We start from the raw sequence: 12,500 nt of genomic DNA on the forward strand, positions 1-12,500 counted from the left end.
AGGTATATGTCCTTTTCCCCACTGTAGTGAGATCCTGGAGTTAGTATATATAGTTGGGGGGTGGGGGACACAGCCCCTCCACATTGGGGAGTGTGGTGGGCATAACCCCCCACCTAGTTTGGTTTTACCAAATAATGTAAAACAAAACCAGACAACAGAAAACCACCACACCCTGCCTAACTATATATACTAACACCAGGATCGCACTACAGTGGGGAAAATTACATATACCTTTGACTTGCCTTAGAGTACTACTTCTCAGTGAAATGAGCTTTAGGTGAAATGAACTTTCAGTGAAATGAACTTTAGGTGAAGCCCCCCTGCAAATGCAAAGTTTGTGTTTTTTTTTTTTTTTTTTGGTTTCGCTTCAGAAGTTCGAGTTTACGAAACTCGATCTTTTGCTTACGGTTATTTGCAGTTCGAGATTTTGTAAATTCGAGCTTCTGAAGTGAATCCACACACACATATGTATGTACAGGATGTCTTAGTGATTTACTTGATTTTTCGAACATGTTCTTGTAAATCTTGTAATGTTTAAATGGGTTCCAACTTTGAAATCCTTTGAGGTCTTTGCAAAACATGTCCTTGTTCATACTAACACACACACACACACAAACATACACACACACACACACACACACACACACACACACACACACACACACACACACACACACACACACGATTTCCACAAACCCATTTTTGATTAACACATACTTTCACAAACCACATTTGACTGTGATCCAAGAATCTCATTTGAGACTGGACTGAGCTGCAACTGTTAACCAGATTCCCCTAGCCCAAAAATAAGTTTGAAGCTAGAGCTGAGCTACAATTGACTAGCTTAATCACATTCCCCCTGTAGCCAGTTGGATGCCACATGAAGCTGTGGGCCCTTGACAGCCACCCCAAGCACCCCTGTTATAGTTTGCCACTGCTCACCAACATTCTAGCCTGTGTTCACATCCTTACATCAGGTGGTCAGCCTTTACCATATAGGTACAAGAATGTTCTGTGGGGCTTATTAAATTCATACATTGCCTTTCTTTGCATTATGGTAGTTCAGAATTGTTTGCATTTGGAGGGAATGAGCATCCCCTGATCCAGGAAATTATAGACCCATCAGCCTGATTAGCCTGATCTGCAAGACCATGGAATGGATTATCATGGACCTCATTAACAGGGACATTGGCAACCTCCAAACACTCAATCCCACACAGTTTGACTTCATCAAGGGGAGGTCATGTCTGTTAAATTTGGTCAACTTCTTTGAGACAGTCATCAAAGCCATGGACAATGGGAAGACGGTGCACACTGCCTGCCTTGACCTGGCTAAAGCCTTTGACACTATTCCTCACTCCAGCATAATAAATAAACTCTCTCAGCTAGGCATCACTCCATATGTTACAAGATGGGTAGCTAACTGGCTCAATGACAGAACCCACCTAGTCAAAATAGGGGAAGCCACCTTGAGCAGTAGACCCGTAACGAGCGGCCTACCACAGGTTTGATCTTGGGGTCTCTGTTATTTGGGATATACTTTTCTGAGCTGCAGGTCAAAACCAGTGGGTTATGGCTGACCAAATTTGCAGATGACTGCAAGCTAGGTGCTGTCATCAATTTGTGTTTTTTTTTTTTTATTTTGGTGTTGTGGACATCCTCCAAGAGGGTCTCACCCAAACAAATGACTGGTGCCAGAAACATCGCCTCAAGTTGAATACCAAAAAATGCATCATCATCCCTTTTGGGGAGAGTGATGTCCTCACAAATTATCATATTAATAATCTGCTAAGCACACAATCAGTCATGAGGGATTTGGGCACCCAGGTTGATAGCAACCTGAATTTTGACCACCGTGTTGCTTCCATTGTACAAAAAGCCTTCTACATGGCCCACCTCATAAATAAAGGTATCTCATCCAGGGACAAGGAGGTCAAAACATCCCTGTATTCTTACCTTATTAGGCCCATTATTGAGTACAATGCCCCATTCAGCATGTACCTCACAAAGCACATGCAGTAAGTGGAGAGACCACTATGGTTCCTCACCAGGAGAATCCAGGGCCTCAAATATCTACCATAAACAGAGAAGTTAAAAGCCTTATCCCTCTAGTCAGTTTCATACAGACTCCTCAGAGGTGACCTCTGTCTGGCTTACAAGGCGATCTTGGACCCCGCCTTGATGGGACTGCTGCATATCTGCAAGTCAAGCTCCACTCGAGTAGCCCACATGTGCGGCATCAACCTGGTCTCTTACATCAAAAGGATGTTTTGGCGAGACTGATTTGTGTTCCAGAAACTCCCATCTGTGGAACAGACTTCCTCTCTACATCAAGCAAAGTACCTCTTTCCCCTTTTAAGCACATCCTGGATAACTGGATGGGAAACAGAAAACACATCCCTGGTATTTTACCTATGTCCCTGTTGGACAGGAGCATGGGGTGCTGCCTTGTCAAAACATGGGATAAACTCTTGGTTAGGATTATAAAGGCCTCGGGGCTAATAGCCTAGTAACTTCATATGATCCTGTGACCATTGTGTTTTCTTAATATGAACAATGGGATAATCTTAAAATTACAGTCTTACTCCAACTTCAGTATTGGAAAACTGCAAATGAATACGTTTTTACTAAGGAATGCAGCAATTTGTATTAAAGTCAGAATGCATGTTAGTGTAAGATTCAAGATGACATGAGGAGTACTGGAAACCACTCATAAGTAAAGACATTTAGATACATCTTCTGATTATTTTTTTTCTATTTCTGAACAGTATGCAATAAAAGTTGTATATTAGATTACATGGAGAAGAGAAATACTATGAAAATTGTTATGATTCCTGCATGCATCTATCAGTGAAACCACCGAAGGAATTTAGGGTGCATTTTAGAAGGATGAACTGTGAGAAATATGTAGATATATAGGAGATGAGGTTGCGAGGAAAGAGGTAATATGATAAGGAGAGTCCGATCATTTCAGGAAAATTTGAGGAAGTTAAAGGTGTACGTACCGGTGGAAAGGGCAACCAACCTCAAATGCTTTTCTGAAATCATCTTGTCTGTGCTTCTTTTGCAAAGTTTTCACTATTTTTCCTTATTTTTTTTACTTTTTAGAGTGACTGAATAAAAGCATTCTTTATTAAAAATAGTCTTTTTGTACTTTTACTTTTTAGTTTTTAAGTAAAATATAACAGTAACTATGTATTTATGTAGATTTATCAAGATTTATTAATAGTAAAAAGTAAAACAACAACAGTAATTCTGTATTTATCTAGATTTATTAATAGAAGTCAAATAACTGTTACCCTAATTCTTTATTAGAATCATCGATGCAGCTTCATGCTCTTGGCTATTCACCACAGAGCTGTCTAGGGTGCTGAAATACTGCGTATTGCATAATGATTGGTTCTCAGTTGATGTAGGTGACAGTTCACTGATCAAGGAATGTGACAGAACCACAGACGGACAGAGAGACAGAGTCACAAAGCCAATTTCAATAAAAAACCATAATAATAATAATAATAATAATAATAATAATAATAAAAAACAGAAAATAAAGGTCACCTGCTATGTGTTGTTGGAGTTTTGCCTCTAAAGTAAAAGGTGAGAAGGTAGTAACAGCCATTATTACTCTCCATTCATATAAGTTTCTCTGCCTTTTTTCTCGTTTCTAGCAATTTAGCTATTATGTGTAGCTACAGAGATGAAGGAGTAAGCAAAAGTTAAAATTTTGTACTGATTTTTTTATTTTACACAAGGCATTCCTTTTGCCTGCCAGCTGGATCTGAATATTGCACAGAACTGTACCACCCTTGACTTTAGAGAGGAAGGATTAGTGCATTTGTATGGTACATCACAACGCTTCTGTCTTCATTTTAAGATGACCTGAACTAACATTTGGTTTCGATTCTGTTTTTTCTTCTAGGTACAGCTAAGATTCAGAGAGGAAGACTTTGATGTAACAAAAGTTTTCCAAATAAAGAAAAAGACTGATTTAATAGAATCAACCAACAGGGCAGCAGTCTGAACATTTGATGCATAAGGTAAGACAGATCTCTGTATCTATGATAAGGTTCAAAGGAATCTGTGTGTGAGATCACATACAAATCATACATTAAAAGAATTCATGATGGAGATGTGGAGGAAAAGGTCATTGAGGGCAAAGGGGGACAGAAATCAATAATACAAGGAATACAAAAATCATGCAATTAATGCAGATTGATGGACCTGGCTTTTATGTCTTTGAGGTTCATCCTTCTAAGCAGGTCCCAGGGTGAGGCTCAGGAACAGATAAGCTGTGGGTGTGCATGCCTAAATTAAAAGGCTGTAATGTGAAGCAAACTAATCTGTGGTGAGTTTGCAGGGGAAGGGTAATGAATTATCTAGAAAAAGACAAGTAAAAGAAATGAAATGTGAAGAGAATGCAACTGGAAATTAAATAAGGCCAGGGCAGGCACTGCAGATTAAACATGGAAGCAGTGATCCGTGGTGGCTTGTCACATTAATAAGTGATGTACAGATGTTGCATTTACTTGATTACATCGGTCATCAGACTGCTGCTACGTGTTACTAGCAGATACCACGATGCATAAAATGCTGTATAGTACAGTAGATGTACCCATTTAAGAAGAGAGGATGATAAACAGAGAACAGGAGTGAACCAGATAATTGGAAAATAGTCAAAGGAGGGACTTTTATCCTAATCAATCTAAAAAAATAGAGGGTTACTAAAAATTGTAATGAGAGAATTATAAATTGAGGTGGTGATGACAAGGCCATAGCAGTACTTCTTTGAAAAGTGGCTTAAAGAGGGCCACCATCCCATCATACCTACATTACAAATGACCCTGAAACTGTAGAATCTAGTAGCTTTAATATTATCTAAGTTACACAAGTAATGTTGTTAAATTAATAAATATTTAACCCTGCACTGTACTGTACTGTCCTTACCGTTCACTTGGCTTTTTCACTCGATATTTTTTTTTTTTGCTTTTCTCCTCTGATGCCTCTGCTGTGAGTACTCTTGTTGTTAAGCTCTGCCCTCAGTACATTATTTGATAGCCTGCCTGACTATGTATTAACTGCCAATATCTCTTCCTTCATCTCCTTCACTTTTCTGCCTCACAGTTACTGTTATACACCCCTGCTGCCTCACCGTTACTGTTATACATCCCTGCTGCCTCACCGTTACTGTTATACACCCCTGCTGCCTCACTGTTACTGTTATACACCCCTGCTGCCTCACCATTACTGTTATGCACCCCTGCTGCCTCACCGTTACTGTTATACACCCCTGCTGCCTCACCGTTACTGTTATACACCGCTGCATCTCTTTTCCACAACCTTTGGTGCTATTGTATCTTAGTTTATTTATTTATTTATTTATTTCCAGTTTGATTACCGGGGACGTCCACTGGGTGCAGGGAGCCCGTTTACAGTGGAGGCCTGGGGAGAAAAGCTCCATGAAACAGATTACAGTAAAGATAGCAGTCCAATAAAAATAAAAGTACATGTACAAATACATATCAAGTAATACAAAGTGTCAGCAATATTGCCCATAGTGGAAAAATATCGTGCAGACACATTTTAACAAATTCACACAGTTAAAGTTAAAAGTCAAAAGCTATTTACAATATTTACACAGTGTAAGAGATCATATGGGAGTTAGCTATAGAAGGCTATAGCCAGCTATAAGGTGCTTAGGAGCTCAGGATGATACCCTCCCAGGGGCTTTTGTTAAAGAGTTCTACGTAGAAAGAATGCAGTTGCATTTCCATTTGGAGGAGAGATAGGTGTAAATCTGAGTTTTGAAGTTGTTTGTGTTTCACATTGTCCTTAGAATGGAAGGGAGAGAGTTGCATTTCTTACCAAAGGAGAATGTCCTTAGTGTGGAAGGGAGAGAGTTGCATTTCTTACCTATGGAGAATGTCCTTAGTGTGGAAGGGGAGAGTTGCATTTCTTACCTATGGAGAATGTCCTTAGTGTGGAAGGGAGAGAGTTGCATTTCTTACCTAAGGAGAATGTCCTTAGTGCAGAAGGGAGATAGTTGCATTTCTTACCTAAGGAGAATGTCCTTAGTGCGGACGGGAGAGAGTTGCATTTCTTACCTACGGAGAATGTCCTTAGTGCAGAAGGGAGAGAGTTGCATTTCTTATGTAAGGAGAATGTCCCTAGTGTGGAAGGGAGAGAGTTGCATTTCTTACCTTAGGAGAATGTCCTTAGTGTGGAAGGGAGAGAGTTGCATTTCTTACCTAAGGAGAATGTCGTTAGTGTGGAAGGAGAGAGTTGCATTTCTTACCTATGGAGAATGTCCTTAGTGTGGAAGGGAGAGAGTTGCATTTCTTACCTAAGGAGAATGTCCTTAGTGCAGAAGGGAGATAGTTGCATTTCTTACCTAAGGAGAATGTCCTTAGTGCGGACGGGAGAGAGTTGCATTTCTTACCTACGGAGAATGTCCTTAGTGCAGAAGGGAGAGAGTTGCATTTCTTACCTAAGGAGAATGTCCTTATTGTGGAAGGGAGAGAGTTGCTTTTCTTACCTAAAGAGAATGTCCTCAGTGTGGAAGGGAGAGAGTTGCATTTCCTACCCAAGGAGAATGTCCTTAGTGCAGAAGGGAGAGAGTTGCATTTCTTATGTAAGGAGAATGTCCCTAGTGTGGAAGGGAGAGAGTTGCATTTCTTACCTTAGGAGAATGTCCCTAGTGTGGAAGGGAGAGAGTTGCATTTCTTACCTAAGGAGAATGTCCTTAGTGCGGACGGGAGAGAGTTGCATTTCTTACCTAAGGAGAATGTCCTTAGTGCAGAAGGGAGAGAGTTGCATTTCTTACCTAAGGAGAATGTCCTTATTGTGGAAGGGAGAGAGTTGCTTTTCTTACCTAAAGAGAATGTCCTCAGTGTGGAAGGGAGAGAGTTGCATTTCCTACCCAAGGAGAATGTCCTTAGTGCAGAAGGGAGAGAGTTGCATTTCTTATGTAAGGAGAATGTCCCTAGTGTGGAAGGGAGAGAGTTGCATTTCTTACCTTAGGAGAATGTCCCTAGTGTGGAAGGGAGAGAGTTGCATTTCTTACCTAAGGAGAATGTCCTTAGTGCGGAAGGGGAGAGTTGCATTTCTTACCTAAGGAGAATGTCCTTAGTGTGGAAGGGAGAGAGTTGCATTTCTTACCTACGGAGAATGTCCTTAGTGCAGAAGGGAGAGAGTTGCATTTCTTACCTAAGGAGAATGTCCTTATTGTGGAAGGGAGAGAGTTGCTTTTCTTACCTAAAGAGAATGTCCTCAGTGTGGAAGGGAGAGAGTTGCATTTCCTACCCAAGGAGAATGTCCTTAGTGCAGAAGGGAGAGAGTTGCATTTCTTATGTAAGGAGAATGTCCCTAGTGTGGAAGGGAGAGAGTTGCATTTCTTACCTTAGGAGAATGTCCCTAGTGTGGAAGGGAGAGAGTTGCATTTCTTACCTAAGGAGAATGTCCTTAGTGCGGAAGGGGAGAGTTGCATTTCTTACCTAAGGAGAATGTCCTTAGTGTGGAAGGGAGAGAGTTGCATTTCTTACCTTAGGAGAATGTCCCTAGTGCGGAAGGGAGAGAGTTGCATTTCTTATCTAAGGAGAATGTCCTTAGTGTGGAAGGGAGAGCGTTGCATTTCTTACGTAAGGAGAATGTCCTTAGTGCGGAAGGGAGAGAGTTGCATTTCTTACCTAAGGAGAATGTCCTTAGTGTGGAAGGGAGAGAGTTGCATTTCTTACCTAAGGAGAATATCCTTAGTGTGGAAAGGAGGGAGTTGTATTTCTTACCTAAGGAGAATGTCCTTAGTGTGGAAGGGAGAGAGTTGCATTTCTTACCTAAGGAGAATGTCCTTGGTGCGGAAGGGAGAGAGTTGCATTTCTTACCTAAGGAGAATGTCCTTAGTGTGGAAGGAGAGAGTTGCATTTCTTACCTATGGAGAATGTCCTTATTGTGGAAGGGAGAGAGTTGCATTTCTTACGTAAGGAGAATGTCCTTAGTGTGGAAGGGAGAGAGTTGCATTTCTTACCTAAGGAGAATGTCCTTAGTGTGGAAGGGAGAGAGTTGCATTTCTTACCTAAGGAGAATGTCCTTAGTGCGGAAGGGAGAGAGTTGCATTTCTTACCTAAGGAGAATGTCCTTAGTGCGGAAGGGAGAGAGTTGCATTTCTTACCTAAGGAGAATGTCCTTAGTGCGGAAAGGAGAGAGTTGCATTTCTTACCTATGGAGAATGTCCTTAGTGTGGAAGGAAGAGAGTTGCATTTCTTACCTAAGGAGAATGTCCTTAGTGTGGAAGGGAGAGAGTTGCATTTCTTACCTAAGGAGAATGTCGTTAGTGTGGAAGGGAGAGAGTTGCATTTCTTACCTATGGAGAATGTCCTTAGTGTGGAAGGGAGAGAGTTGCATTTCTTACCTAAGGAGAATGCCCTTAGTGTGGAAGGGAGAGAGTTGCATTTCTTACCTAAGGAGAATGTCCTTAGTGTGGAAGGGAGAGAGTTGCATTTCTTACCTAAGGATAATGTCCTTAGTGTGGAAGGAGAGAGTTGCATTTCTTACCTATGGAGAATGTCCTTAGTGTGGAAGGGAGAGAGTTGCATTTCTTACCTATGGAGAATGTCCTTAGTGTGGAAGGGAGAGAGTTGCATTTCTTACCTAAGGAGAATGTCCTTAGTGTGGAAGGGAGAGAGTTGCATTTCTTACCTAAGGAGAATGTCCTTAGTGCAGAAGGGAGAGAGTTGCATTTCTTACCTAAGGAGAATGTCCTTATTGCGGAAGGGAGAGAGTTGCATTTCTTACCTACGGAGAATGTCCTTAGTGCGGATGGGAGAGAGTTGCATTTCTTACCTATGGAGAATGTCCTTAGTGTGGAAGGGAGAAAATTGCATTTCTTACCTTAGGAGAATGTCCTTAGTGTGGAAGGGAGAGAGTTGCATTTCTTACCTAAGGAGAATGTCCTTAGTGCGGACGGGAGAGAGTTGCATTTCTTACCTATGGAGAATGTCCTTAGTGCGGAAGGGAGAGAGTTGCATTTATTACCTAAGGAGAATGTCCTTAGTGTGGAAGGGAGAGAGTTGCATTTCTTACCCAACGAGAATGTCCTTAGTGCGGAAGGGAGAGAGTTGCATTTCTTACCCAACGAGAATGTCCTTAGTGCGGAAGGGAGAGAGTTGCATTTCTTACCTACGGAGAATGTCCTTAGTGCAGAAGGGAGAGAGTTGCATTTCTTATCTAAGGAGAATGTCCTTAGTGTGGAAGGGAGAGAGTTGCATTTCTTACGTAAGGAGAATGTCCTTAGTGCAGAAGGGAGAGAGTTGCATTTCTTATCTATGGAGAATGTCCTTAGTGTGGAAGGGAGAGAGTTGCATTTCTTACATAAGGAGAATATCCTTAGTGTGGAAGGGAGAGAGTTGCATTTCTTACTTAAGGAGAATGTCCTTAGTGTGGAAGGGAGAGAGTTGCATTTCTTACCTATGAAGAATGTCCTTAGTGCAGAAGGGAGAGAGTTGCATTTCTTACCTAAGGAGAATGTCCTTAGTGTGGAAGGGGAGAGTTGCATTTCTTACCTAAGGAGAATGTCCTTAGTGTGGAAGGGAGAGAGTTGCATTTCTTACCTATGGAGAATGTCCTTAGTGTGGAAGGGAGACAGTTGCATTTCTTACCTAAGGAGAATGTCCTTAGTGTGGAAGGGGAGAGTTGCATTTCTTACCTATGGAGAATGTCCTTAGTGTGGAAGGGAGACAGTTGCATTTCTTACCCAAGGAGACTGTCCTTAGTGCAGAAGGGAGAGAGTTGCATTTCTTACCTATGGAGAATGTCCTTAGTGTCGAAGGGAGAGAGTTGCATTTTATACCTAAGGAGAATGTCCTTAGTATGGAAGGGGAGAGTTGCATATTTACCTAAGGAGAATGTCCTTAGTGCGGAAGGGAGAGAGTTGCATTTCTTACGTAAGGAGAATGTCCTTAGTGAGGAAGGGAGCGAGTTGCATTTCTTACCCAACGAGAATGTCCTTAGTGCAGAAGGGAGAGAGTTGCATTTCTTACCTATGGAGAATGTCCTTAGTGTGGAAGGGAGAGAGTTGCATTCCTTACCCAACGAGAATGTCCTTAGTGCAGAAGGGAGAGAGTTGCATTTCTTACCTATGGAGAATGTCCTTAGTGCGGAAGGGGAGAGTTGCATTTCTTACCTATGGAGAATGTCCTTAATGCGGAAGGGAGAGAGTTGCATTTCTTACCTATGGAGAATGTCCTTAGTGTGGAAGGGAGAGAGTAGCATTTCTTACCTATGGAGAATGTCATTAGTGCGGAAGGGGAGAGTTGCATTTCTTACCTAAGGAGAATGTCCTTAGTGCGGAAGGGAGAGAGTTGCATTTCTTACCTATGGAGAATGTCCTTAGTGTGGAAGGAAGAGAGTTGTATTTCTTACCTAAGGAGAATGTCCTTAGTGTGGAAGGGAGAGAGTTGCATTTCTTACCTAAGGAGAATTTCCTTAGTGTGGAAGGGAGAGAGTTGCATTTCTTACCTAAGGAGAATGTCCTTAGTGCGGAAGGGGAGAGAGTTGCATTTCTTACCTATGGAGAATGTCCTTAGTGTGGAAGGGAGAGAGTTGCCTTTCTTACCTAAGGAGAATGTCCTTAGTGCAGAAGGGAGAGAGTTGCATTTCTTACCTAAGGAGAATGTCCTTAGTGTGGAAGGGGGAGAGTTGCATTTCTTACCTAAGGAGAATGTCCTTAGTGTGGAAGGGAGAGAGTTGCATTTCTTACCTAAGGAGAATGTCCTTAGTGCAGAAGGGAGAGAGTTGCATTTCTTACCTAAGGAGAATGTCCTTAGTGTGGAAGGGAGAGAGTTGCATTTCTTACCTAAGGAGAATGTCCTTAGTGTGGAAGGGAGAGAGTTGCATTTCTTACGTAAGGAGAATGTCCTTAGTGTGGAAGGGAGAGAGTTGCATTTCTTACCTATGGAGAATGTCCTTAGTGCGGAAGGAGAGAGTTGCATTTCTTACCTAAGGAGAATGTCCTTAGTGCAGAAGGGAGAGAGTTGCATTTCTTACCTATGGAGAATGTCCTTAGTGTGGAAGGGGAGAGTTGCATTTCTTACCCAATGAGAATGTCCTTAGTGCAGAAGGGAGAGAGTTGCATTTCTTACCCAACGAGAATGTCCTTAGTGCAGAAGGGAGAGAGTTACATTTCTTACCTAAGGAGAATGTCCTTAGTGTGGAAGGGAGAGAGTTGCATTTCTTACCTAAGGAGAATGTCCTTAGTGCGGACGGGAGAGAGTTGCATTTCTTATGTAAGGAGAATGTCCTTAGTGTGGAAGGGAGAGATTTGCATTTCTTACCTAAGGAGAATGTCCTTAGTGCAGAAGGGAGAGAGTTGCATTTCTTACCTAAGGAGAATGTCCTTAGTGTGGAAGGGAGAGAGTTGCATTTTTTACCTATGGAGAATGTCCTTAGTGCAGAAGGGAGAGAGTTGCATTTCTTACCCAACGAGAATGTCCTTAGTGCAGAAGGGAGAGAGTTGCATTTCTTACCTAAGGAGAATGTCCTTAGTGTGGAAGGGAGAGAGTTGCATTTCTTACCCAACGAGAATGTCCTTAGTGCAGAAGGGAGAGAGTTGCATTTCTTATCTAAGGAGAATGTCCTTAGTGCAGAAGAGAGAGAGTTGCATTTCTTACCTAAGGAGAATGTCCTTAGTGTGGAAGGGAGAGAGTTGCATTTCTTACCTAAGGAGAATGTCCTTAGTGCGGACAGGAGAGAGTTGCATTTCTTATGTAAGGAGAATGTCCTTAGTGTGGAAGGGAGAGAGTTGCATTTCTTACCTATGGAGAATGTCCTTAGTGCAGAAGGGAGAGAGTTGCATTTCTTACCCAACGAGAATGTCCTTAGTGTGGAAGGGAGAGAGTTGCATTTCTTACCTATGGAGAATGTCCTTAGTGCAGAAGGGAGAGAGTTGCATTTCTTACCCAACGAGAATGTCCTTAGTGTGGAAGGGAGAGAGTTGCATTTCTTACCTAAGGAGAATATCCTTAGTGTGGAAGGGAGAGAGTTGCATTTCTTACCTATGGAGAATGTCCTTAGTGTGGAAGGGAGAGAGTTGCATTTCTTACCCAAGGAGAATGTCGTTAGTGTGGAAGGGAGAGAGTTGCATTTCTTACCTAAGGAGAATGTCCTTAGTGTGGAAGGAGAGAGTTGCATTTCTTACCTATGGAGAATGTCCTTAGTGTGGAAGGGAGAGAGTTGCATTTCTTACCCAAGGAGAATGTCGTTAGTGTGGAAGGGAGAGAGTTGCATTTCTTACCTAAGGAGAATGTCCTTAGTGTGGAAGGAGAGAGTTGCATTTTTTACCTAAGGAGAATGTCCTTAGTGCAGAAGGGAGAGAGTTGCATTTCTTACCTAAGGAGAATGTCCTTAGTGTGGAAGGGAGAGAGTTGCATTTCTTACCTAAGGAAAATGTCCTTAGTGCGGACGGGAGAGAGTTGCATTTCTTATCTAAGGAGAATGTCCTTAGTGCGGACGGG

General features: G+C 42.0%; 1 protein-coding gene across 14 annotated transcripts in view; it reads left to right on the forward strand.

Moving 5' to 3' along the window:
- Positions 1-12,500, forward strand: part of NRCAM (neuronal cell adhesion molecule) — a 1,614,235-nt gene that overhangs the window by 342,828 nt on the left and 1,258,907 nt on the right. For all 14 annotated transcript variants that reach the window (XM_044087425.1, XM_044087435.1, XM_044087431.1 and 11 more), the window contains exon 2: positions 3,920-4,037. The gene's annotated coding sequence lies outside the window, so the exon portion shown is untranslated. The remainder of the gene's footprint in view (positions 1-3,919; positions 4,038-12,500) is intronic.

This window comes from Protopterus annectens, chromosome 11.part0, assembly GCF_019279795.1.
Source record: "Protopterus annectens isolate FY-2018-M chromosome 11.part0, PAN1.0, whole genome shotgun sequence".
Classification (NCBI taxonomy): Eukaryota; Metazoa; Chordata; order Ceratodontiformes; family Protopteridae; genus Protopterus; species Protopterus annectens.